The following is a 12,309-nucleotide window of genomic DNA, read 5'->3' as shown; positions in this document are numbered from 1 at the left end:
TTATTATATTTGTTATAGTGATCTGTGTGATCAGTGATCTTTGATTTACTATTGTAATTTGGGGTGTCATGAACCACACTCATATGAAATGGTGAACTTAATAGGTAAGTGTATATGTTCTGACTTCTCTACTGACTGGCCATTCTCTCTCTCTCTCTCTCTCTCTCTCTCTCGCCTCCCCTCCCCCATTTCTTGAGACCCAACCATACTGAAATCAGGACAATAAATGACTCTACAATGGCCTCTAAGGAGTCAAGTGAAAGTAAGAGTCACATGTCTCTCACTTTAAATCAAAAGCTAGAAGTGATTAAGGATTGTGATGAAGGCATATCAAAAGCTGAACTAGGCCAAACGCAAGGTTTCTTGTGCCAAATAGCCAGTTTATGAATGCAAAGGAAAAGTTCTTGAAGGAAATGTAAAGTGATACCTCTGTGAACACACAAATAATAAAGCAAAACAAACAGCTTTATTGCTGATTTGGAGAATGCTTTAGTCATCTGGATAGAAGATCAAGCCAGCCAGTGTTCCCTTAAGCTGAAGCCTAATCAAGAGCAAGTCCCTAACTTTCTTTAAATTTATAAAGGCTGAGAGAGCAGAAGCTGCAGAAGGAAAGTTTGAAGATACCTAAGGCAGTTTCCTGAACTTTAAGGAAAGGAGCTTTTTCCTTAACATTAAAGTACAAGGTAAAGCACCAAATACTAATGTAGAAACTGCAGCACATCATCCGGGAGTCCTAGCTGGAGTAATCAATGAAGATGGCTACTCTAAACAATAGATTTTTAGTGTAGGTAGAATAGCCTTATATTGGAAGGAGATGCAATCTAGGTCTTTTGTAGTTAGAGAGGAGAAGTAAATGCCTGGCTTCAAAGGCTGACTCTTGTTAGGGTGCTAATGCAGCTGATGACTTGAAATTGAAGCCAATGCTCATTTACCATTCTGAAAATCCTAGGATTCTTAAGGATTATACTAAGTCTACTCTGACTGTGACCTATAAATGGAAAACCAAGGTTTGGATGACAACACATCTCTTTACAATATGGTTTACCAAATATTTTAAGACTAGTGTTGAGACCAACTGCTCAGAAAAAGAAAAAAAAAAAGATTTCTTTCAAAACATTACTCATTAACAATGTGCCTAGTCAGCTAAGAGCTCTGATGGAGATGGACAAGGAGATTAATGCCTGTCAATTTAACATCCAATCTGCAACTATAAGAAATACTTTAAAAAAAAAGATTTAATTTAATTTATTTATTTAAGAGAGAGAGAGTGAGCAAGCACAAGCAGGGGGAGGGGGAGAGGGAGCAACAGACTTTCTACCCAATGCAAGTCACTATCTCAGGACTCTGGGATCACAACCTGAGCTGAAGGCAGAAGCTTAACTGACTGAGCCACCCATGTGCCCCAAGAGTGCATTTTTACAAGGCTATAGCTGCCAGAGATAGTGATTCTTCTAATGGATCTGGGAATAGTCAATTGGAAACTTTCTGGAAAGGATTCACCATTCTAGATGCCATTAAGAACATTTGTGACTCAGTGGAAGAGGTCAAAATATCAATTTTAGAAGTTCATTCCAATCTTCATGGATGACTTTGAGAGGTTTAAGGCTTCAGTGAAGAAAGTAATTGGAGATGTGGTGGAAATAGCAAGAAAACTAAAATTACAAGTGGAGCCTGAAGATGTGACTGAATGGCTGCAGTCTTATGATAAAACTTGAATGGATGGAGAGTTATGGATAAGCAAAGAAAGTGGTTTCTTCAAATGGAATCTACTCCCAGTGAAGATGTTTGAAGATTATTGAAAAAAAGACAGTCTTTCTGACAAATGGTGTTGGGAAAATTGGACAGCTACATGCAAAAGACTGAAACTGGGCCATTTTCTTATACCATATACAAAAATAAACTCAAAATGGATTAATGAATGACTTTAATGTAAAACCTGAAACTATGAGACTCCTAGAATAAAACATACACAATAAGTTCTTTGACATTCCTCTTGGCAATTTTTGTTTGTTTGTTTGATATGTCTTCTCAGGCAAGAAAAAAGAAAAGACAAACAAATGGGACTACATCAATCTGAAAGGCTCTTGCACAGTAAAGGAAACCATCAACAAAACAAAAAAGCACCCTATTGAATGGGAGAAGATACCTGCAAATGATATATCTGATAAGGAGTTGTTACCTAAAACAAAAAGAGAATTCATACAATTAGGTGACAACAACAACAAAGAACCTGATTGAAAAAAATAGAGGACCTGAAGAGACATTTTTCCGAACAAGACATACAGATGGCCAACGGAGATATAAAAAGTGCTGAACATCAGTAACCATCAGAGAAATGTATATCAAAACCAAAATGAGATACTATCTCAGACATATCAGAATGGCTATTAACAAAAAGATAAGAAATAATAAGTGTTGGTGAGCATATGGAGAAAAGGGAACCCTGGTGCACTATGGGTGGAAATTAAATCGGTAATCGGTGCAGCCAATATGCACAACAGTATGGAGATTCCTTAAAAAATTATTGCAACCCAGCCATTCCACTTCTGGGTATTTAGATAAAGAAAAAAATGAAAAGACTAATTTTAAAAGATATATATATATATATGGGATGCCTGGGTGGCTCAGCTGTTGAGTATCTACCTTTGGCTCAGGGTGTGATCCCCAAGTCCTGGGATCAAGTCCCACATTAGGTTCTTTGCATGCCCTCTGTCTGTGTCTCTGTTTCTCTGTCTCTGTCTCTCTCTCTCTGTCATGAATAAATAAATAAATACAAATCATTAAAAAAAGAAAATATATATACCTCTATGTTCACTGCAGCATTATTTATAATAGCCAAGATATGAAAGTAACCTGTGCTTATTGATAGATAAATGGATAACACTTATGGGATCCCTGGGTGGCGCAGCGGTTTGGCGCCTGCCTTTGGCCCAGGGCGCGATCCTGGAGACCCAGGATCGAATCCCACGTCAGGCTCCCGGTGCATGGAGCCTGCTTCTCCCTCTGCCTATGTCTCTGCCTCTCTCTCTCTCTCTGTGACTATCATAAATAAATAAAATTAAAAAAAAAAAAAAAAAAAAACTTTAGATCTTTTAAAAAAAAAAAAAAAATGGATAACACTTATATATAGATGTTATTTAGCCATAAAAAAGAATTGAACCTTGCCATTTATGACAATGTAGATGGATCTAAGAGGCTGTTGTGTTAAGTCAAATAACTCAGAGGAAGACAAAAACTGTGTGATTCTACTTATATGTGGAATATAAAAAAAACAAAACAAATGGACTAGCAAAACAAAACTGAAACAGACTCATAGATAGAATAAACTAGTGGTTGCCAGAGAGCAGGTTGGTGGAGGGATGCACAAAATCAGTGAAGGATTAAGAGGTACAAACTTCCAGTTATAAAATAACTTAGTTATAAAATACATAAGTCACAGGGATATAATATACAGCAGAGAGAATATAATCAATACTGTGTAAGAACCTTGTGTGGTGACAGATAGTAACTAGACTTACCATGGTAATCATTTCATAATGAATAAAAATAACATCACTATCTTTTACACTTAAAACTAATGTAATATTGTATTTAATTTAATTCAATTTAAAAATAAATAAAATAGGGGCACCTGGATGGTGTGGTTGGTTAAGTGTCTGATTCTTGGTTTTGGCTCAGATTGTGATCTGAGGGTCATGAGACCCAGTCCTGTGTGGGGCTCCAAGCTGAGTGTGGAGTCTGCTTAAGACTCTCTCTCTCTCTCTCTCTGCCCCTGCCCCCTGCACACTCATTCTCTCTCTCTCTCAAATAAATAAATGAATCTCCAATAAATAAATAAAATAAAGATTAATGGAAAGAAAAAATATATGTATAGTTCTGACAAAGTTTAAAGTTGTGTTTGATAGAAAATAAAAGTACATACATGCATACATATGTACATACACATACAGGTAAAGTGATGTTCTGGAATGGATCCTAGAATTTAAAAAAGGTGAAATATTAATAAAATCTGCAGCTTAGTTAATAGCATTGTGCCAGTGTTAGTATCTTAATTTTAATATATGCATTTGTAAAAGATGTTAGCATTGAGAAAGTTCAGTGAAGGTATATAGAAACTTTATACTGTCTTTGCAATTTTTCTATAAATCTGAAATTATTCCAAAATAATTCTTCTTAAACTTCTAATACCTATATTTCTAAAATCTTACTATTTATTAGTTTTGGAGAGAGAAAATATGCAGGTTTCAAAAACTATTGTTATATGTATTTTTCTATAATTTTAATTTTTTTCTGAAAGAAAAATATTGCAATATTAATTTTACCCTCTTTGCTAATGGTATTTAGTGCTTACACAAGCTTTAATATTAAATGAAAACATGATAATATTAAGAACGTCATAATAAAAAACTTCTGACTCTTCTAGTGAATTAAGTGTAATGGATTTTTTGAGCTTCTGTTAACTGAGTTTACAAGGCTGCTGCTTAGTTATCTGGTGGCATAGTGCTCTGAGAAATTTAAAGGAACTGCTACAAGTGCCTAATTAATCCTTACAAAGTTGAGATAATCTGATTCATTAAAAGAACAATGTGTGCCTGGTACTGAACTAGAAATTTTTAATTACCATTTTGTACTTTGCTGATAACTTGATCTTCAGTGAAAAAAAAAAAAGTGACTGTCTCTAGGTGACGCGTCAAAAAGTTTAAAGCACAAAACTACAAGAAATATAGGAAATCTCAGGTAAATGACCTAGATTTTAAGAATTTCTTTTTCTTACTTTGAGGTCATTTATTTTCCTTAGACTATTTGATTCTCAAAAAAATTTTAATAAAATCCCTTTTTCAAATACAAAATTTTCATAACACTGAGTTACTTAAGCTATTGAACACTTTGAAGTTTCTTTCTAATTTAATTCTTCCACTATTTGCTTCCATCAATTTTTATTCAAATGTTTCCTGCTTTTCTGGAAATGTATCCTATTTTCAAAATTTTCTCTTTTTTTTTTTTTTTTTATTAGCAGTTGCGGTAATGCCTTAAAAATTTTTATTTTAGAAAGAGAGCAGATTGGGGAGAAAGGGACAGAAGAAGAGAGAGTCCCAGACTCCTACTGAGCACGGACCCTGGGGCGGGGCTTGATCTCAGGACCCAGAGATCATCACTGGAGCCTAAATCGAGACTAACTGTACCACCCTGGTGATCCTGTAACAATGCCTTTTAAACTTGAAAAGACTCCTAGTGTTCAAAGATATTACAGTGAAACCAAGGTTATTTATTTGATATTGGTTTTAATACTAAGGATGTTTTTAGACAAACATTCTGTCTTTAGATGAAATTAATAATCTAAGTATGAATTTACCTATATTAAAACTTCTTTGGGGAACTTCTTCGGAGATAATTAATCTTGGAGATATCTCTGCATTACCTGCATTCACGAACACCTCCTAAATTAACTCTTGTGTAGGAAGGTAACATTTCCTAGGCCAAACTTATTAAATTATTTCATGAGAGAGTTTATCATTTCACCTGACTCAGTACTCTACTAGCTATACTATACTTTTGATCCTAAAAAAAGTATTTGACAGGGAAAGGTTGAAATTTTTCCTTAGTGGGATGAGGTCAGAAAATTCTTTAAGATCTAAGAATAGTTCTAATATAAAAGGATTGTAGAGGAGGGATTTGAGGTGTACATTTCTATGAAGTTATCACTACCTATTAAATGACAGACACTCTGGCAGTATCAGGTTTTTTGTTTGTTTGTTTGTTTGTTTGTTTTTTTCTTATTTTTTAAGCAAACAGTATTTAGAATTGAATTTCATGCTCATTAAACTTGATACTTCCTCAGAGTAGGATAATGTAGTTTAAATAAAAAAGATATACATATGTATGTGTATGTAGAAAGAAACTTTGATTCAATATTTTACCATAAGCTGGATTTTCTGCAGTAGAACTATATATAGATTTCTTAATCTTCCAATGTCCCACTTCCATTATTAAGATCAGCTGGGACTTCAGTTTCAAATCAGACAGAGTAACAAGGACTTGATTTACCCTCCTGCAGGAAACAACAACAATATCAAATCACGATGCTGGGCATTGGGCAACCAAAGACAGTGATCCCAGGAGAGAGAAAATATCTGAGGTAATCCCTACAAATGTCCCAGCTACTTCCATGAGAGAATTTCTAAGCTATGGTTCAGAGAAGAAGAATACAGGCAGAACCTGGCCTGGAGAAGTGGAGATCCAGAGAGAAAAGCAGCCTAGAGTTCACAGGACAACACCACAAAAGAGAGACCTGTATAGACAAATAACCCAGAGTCATGTAGAAGGTCTCTGATGAATATTCCCCAGAGTACTGATAGCATTTGCTTTTGAGAAGATTGCCAGAGGCAGTGAAAACCATCCAAAAGAATTAAAGCAAACAGTGCACAACATTCACACAGGCCAGGAAAACTACCTGTTCCATATATCCATGCCAGAAAAACTCATAATTCATGTAGCATTGGGTAGAGTACTCAGAAAAGCCTTGGCTTAGTAATGGGGGATAATTAGCCCTGTGCTGAGTACTTTTCTGGGGCTACCTAACAAGTCATAAAAGCAAGACTATTAAAAAAAAAAAAGCAAGACTATAAAGGATCTAATCCCAAGATCCTTTAACTGCATACAAGAACAAAGCTTAAGAATATTTACATGAATAAGAAAACTCAGAAAGTAAAATCCACAAGGTCTGGCACCCAACCAAAGCTTTGGAGACATGCAATGAAGCAGGCAGATCTGATACATACTGAAGAGAATAATCAATCAATCAAAACTGACGTAAAACTGACATCAATGTTAGAATTAGCAGACCCAAGAAATAAACATGGGTTATTTTGCCTTGAATACATGTATCCAAAAGTTAAATAGAAATACTGAAGATATGAAAAAGACCCACATCAAACTGGTAGAAGTGAAAGCTACAACATCTGAAGTGAGAATTTAGGGTACTGAAGAAAGAAATAGAAACTATGCAAAATTTAAAACAGAAAATATGGGGTGCCTGGGTGCCTCAGTCAGTTGAGCATCCAACTCTTGATTTTAGATCAGGTCATGATCTCAGGTTCATGGGATCAAGCCCCACACTGGACTCTGTGCTGAGTGTGGAACCTGCTTAAGATTCTCTCTCTCTCTCTCTCTCTGCACCCCCTACCACCACTACACAAGCACGTTCTTGCTCTCTCAAAAATTAATCAATGAGAAAATACAATTTTTTAAAAGAATGCAGGCACATCAAGTGAGTTCTGGAACAACTTCAAGCAACCTTTTAAATATGTAATTGGATCCCTGAAGTAGTGAAAAGAGAAGAAGCAAACAAAAAATTTAAAGAAACAATGGCCATTTTTTTCAAATTTCATAAAAATTAAACACCCACATTCCAAGAAGCTAAATGAGCTTTAAGCACAAAAAAAGTGAAGAAAATCACATCAACACACTTCATAACGAAATTGCTTAAAACCAGTTGCAAAGGAAAAATCTTAAAAGCAGCCAAAAAGGATATGTATACAAACAAAAATAAGGAAGACAGCAAATTTCTCATTGGAAAAATTCAAACAATGAGGGACATCTTAAAAAATGTGAAAGAAAGGACAACCTAGAATTTATTACCCAGTGAATATATTTTTCAAAAATAAATGCAAAAAATAATAGCTCAGACATATAAAAGCTGAAAAAATAATTTTGAGGGGACTTATGCTACAATAAACTGAAAAGAAATTTATCAAACAGATGAAAAATGATGCCAGATGAAAATAAACATCTAAAGGAATGAGGAACACTGGGAAAGGTAATTAGATGAGTATAAAAAAAAAAAAAAAAGAGTTTTTGCTTATAATTTACAATTCTTCAGAAGACAGTTCACCATTTAAACAAAATTACTGTGTGTTTTATAACATGTGTAAGTGAAATAAATGAAAAAATAGTAAAGACTAGAAAGTAGAAATGAAAGTAAACTGAAAGTAAACTGTTGTCGTCTTCCATGTACATATAGTGATATAAAAAAATCACTTTAAGTGGAATGTGGTAAGCTAAAGATATATACTATGAACCTTACTACAATCAATAAAAAAACCAAAGAATTATAACTAATGATCCAACAAAGAAGATGAAACAGAATCACCAAAAAATACTGAGTCCAAAAGAAGGTAGAAAAGGCAGGAAAATGGAACAAAGAACAGAAAGGACAAAAAGAAAACAAATAGGAGATGATAAACTTATATCTAATATAGCAATGATCATATTAACTTTAATAGGTGCAGACATTCCAATGAAAAAGAGATTGTCAGATTAGAAGACCCAACTCAATTTTGCCTATAATAAATTCACTTTAAATATGAATATACAAAAGAGATGCTATGCTATTACTGTTCAAAATGAAGTTGGAGCATCCAAACTAATATCAGACCAAGTATTTCAAGGCAAATAATATTATCAGGAATAAAGAAGATAATTTCATAATGATAAAGGGATTTATTTATCAAAAAGACACAGTAATTATAAATCTTTCTGCATCTAATAACAGATTTTTGAAATACATAAAGCAAAAACTAATAGAAGCAAAAGAAGAAATAGACAAATACAGTATTATCAGTAGAGATTTCAATACCTTTCTCTCAGGATACAATAGAATAAATAGACAAGATCAGTAACAGTATAGAATATTTGTATAACATTTTCAACGCACTAACCTAATGGGCACTGCTATAACACGCCCTCCAATTTAAGTAGAATTCATACTCTTCCAGTGCACATGGAAAATTTACCAAGATAGATTATTATGGATAAGACAAGTCTCAATAACTTTAAAGGATTAAAATTATAAAGAGTGTATTCTGTGACTATAATTAAATGAGAAAACAAGAATAACATATCTGGAAAATACACGAATAATTGGTAATAAATAACACACTTCTGAATAACACGTGAATTAAATACAAAGTAATAGAATTGGAAAATTTTTTATAATAAATTGCAATGAAAACACGATATAACAGAGTTTCTGGGATGCCACTAAAGTGGTACTTAGGAGGAAATGTATAGCATTAAGCACCTGTTGGAGAAGAAAGGTCTCAAATCAGAGATCTCAGCTTCTACACTAAGACATTAGAAAAAGAAAGGCTAACTAAACCAAACTGAGTAGAAGAAATTAAAAGATGAAGACAGAAACCAATGAAATGGAAAAAAAAATCAATAAACCAAAGAAATCAATACCGAATTTGTTGAAAAGATTGATAAAATTGGTAATCCGATAGCCAGATTGATTAAAGGGAAGGAGGGGAAAAAGGAAAGGAGGGAGGATAAACACAAGTTACCAATATTCCAATATCAAGAATGGAGGCAAGAACATCACTATGGATTCTGCAAATATTAAAAAGGCATTAAAGGGTTGTTATGAGAAACTTTATGCCTATAAATTCAATAATTGAAACAAAATAGAAAAAGCCCTTGAAAAACACAAACTACTAAAGCTTATTCAAGAAGAAAAAATTTATAAATATACATGCACACACACAAATATGTATATGTATATATATGACATCAAATTTGTACTAATAAATTTCCTGTGAAGAAAGCCCAGGTGATGTCATTGATTAATTTTTAGCAAACTTTTAAGGAAGAAAGAATAACAATGCAGCACAAACTCTTCCAGAAAATTGAAGAGTGGGGAATACTTCCCAGCTCATTCTATAAAGCCATCGTTACCATTATAACAAAATCAGACAGAGATATTACAAAAAAAAGAAGAAGACTACACACCAATATCCTTTATAAACCTATATGCAAAAAATAGTTCTTTAGAAAATTATTAAATAAATTTTAATCATATTTAAAAGGGATAGCATATCATGAACATGTAAGGTTATCTAAGGAATGCAAGGTTGGTTTAACACTTATAAATTAACCAATATAATTCACCATATGAAAAATCATTTGATAATTTCCATAAGCACAGGAAAAGAATTTGACAAAATCCAACATCCATTTCTGATCATAATTCTCATCAAAATATGAAAAGAAGGGACCTTCCTCAACCTGATGAAGGTCATTTACAAAAGTTCTTCTGCTAACATAATGGTAAAAGACTAAATGATTTCTTTCTAAAATCAGGGACAACACAAGGATGTCCATTCTTTCACTTCCATTCAGTATTGTACTGAAAGTTCTGGACAGTGCATTTTGGGACATAAATATGTCATCTAAATTGGAAAGAAAGTACTTATTTGCAAATTATGTGATTATCTATAAGGAAACCTGGAAAAAACCTATTAGAACTAGTGAGTTTAATGAAGTTACAGAATATGAGATCAAAATACAAAAATCAATTGTTTCTGTACATTAGCAATTAATGAGAGGTAATTGAAATTTTTAAAAGATTGTAGCTGCAAGAACATTTTTAAAAATATGAAGTACTTTAGGGGTGCCTGGATGGCTCAGTCAGTTAAGTGTCTGTCTTTGGCTCAGGTCATGATCTTGGGGTCCTCAGATGGAATCTTGTGTCAGCTCCCTGCTCAGTGGGGAGTCTGCTCCTCCCTCTCCCTCTCCTGCTCCTTTCCCCTATTTGTGCTCTCATTGTCAAATAAATAAATAAAATCTTTAAAAATAAAATATGAAATACTTCAGAATAAATCTGAATTTAATATTTTTTTTCCTTTTGAGAACATTTGCCCTTTAATTTGCATTTAAAATCAGTTTCTTTAAATATTTTAGTTACAAGTTCTGAATAGTGAAGACAGAGTAGATGCTGCAGGCACTCAGTATCAGCTCCCAACCCCCTCCTCCCCCAAGCCTTGCTTCTCTGCTCAAGATCCAAAGGGGCACTAAGTGGCTCCTGGTGTCAAGTGGCCACTGCCTCAGGCCTGGATGCAGCTGGATACAAAGTGATGAAGCTCAGAAGCTTTCGTGACAAGTATTTAAACTTGCTCCAGGCAATTCCAATGATTGTACCCAGACCCAAGGGACAGTATCACCTCAGAGGTGTGTTAGCATCTTGGGGCTGGTTTCAACCACGGTCCACCCTCCCCGAGACCCCGCGTTCTACAGATGAAGCACTTAGGCCCCACTCCCCAAGGGCCATGATGCAGAGAAACAGCTGCCGCTTCAGTCCGAGTGCTTCCACCCAGGGCCTTTAAAAGCTCAAATCAATCCAAGCCAGTCCACAGCAAGCCTCCTCACCCCAACCTCACCAGGCTCTCGATCTTGGCACCACACCCTGTCCCACTGCCATGTGCTAGAATGGTTCCAAGCAGCCCAGAAAGGTCAGCACGATCACAGCTGTTACTGTGCCAAAATAGAGTTCTGATAGAAGATGGGCTCTGTTCCTGTCCTGTCTACACCATACTACCTCTGAGGAGGACTCTGTACCACTCCCTTTAACAGGGACCTACTCCCCCCTTCCCTGAGCCCCTGGCCTGTGTTCACATTCTGTACACTGAAAGCTACAAAATAATGTTTCCAGACACTTAAATATAGAGACACAACACGTTCAATGATAAGAAGAATCAATATTAAAAAAAAGAAGAATCAATATTGTTAAGATGATCATTCTCCCCATGCTAATCTATGGAATCAATGAGATCCCAGTGAAAATCCTGGTAAAGTGTTTTTAGAAATTTCTAAATTGATTCTTAAAAAATTCGTAAGGAAATTCACAAGATTTGGACTAACCAAAACAAACATTGAAAATAATACATACTACCTGATTTACAATACTTATTATAATGCTGTAATATAATGACATTGTGCCTTGGAGCAAAGACATAAATGGACTGTTGGGACAGAATTGAAAATCTACTAATAGACCCACACCAAGTGATCATTTGGTTTATGACAAAGATTTTAAGGCTCTTTGGTGCAGAAGGGATATAATCTTTGATACAAAATACCTGGATTTTTATATGTATTCCATGTGATTCATATCACTAAATAAACACAAATTTCATTAAGGAGAATCATAGAACTAAATGTTACACCTAAAACTATTAAAAGTGTAGAAGAAAACATAGGGCAAACGCTGACCTTGGGTTAGACAAAGATTTCTTTGACTCAAAGGAAAAGCATGGTCCATAAGTAAATATATTGGTAAATTTAACCTAATAAAATTAAACTTTTCTGATCTTTGAAAGATACTCTTAAAAGACTAAAATAATGGGACACTGACTGAAAGAAAATATTTACAAAGCATTTATCTGAAAAATGACTATAACCAGAATACGTAGAACTTACAAAAACAATGATAAGGTGGTTTGACTTCTGAACACACTCTCAGCTCTATCGTCTCCT

Source organism: Canis aureus, chromosome 30 (genome assembly GCF_053574225.1).
Source record: "Canis aureus isolate CA01 chromosome 30, VMU_Caureus_v.1.0, whole genome shotgun sequence".
Classification (NCBI taxonomy): Eukaryota; Metazoa; Chordata; class Mammalia; order Carnivora; family Canidae; genus Canis; species Canis aureus.
The sequence above is the reverse complement of the archived record's forward strand: the minus strand, read 5'-3'. Positions refer to the sequence as shown.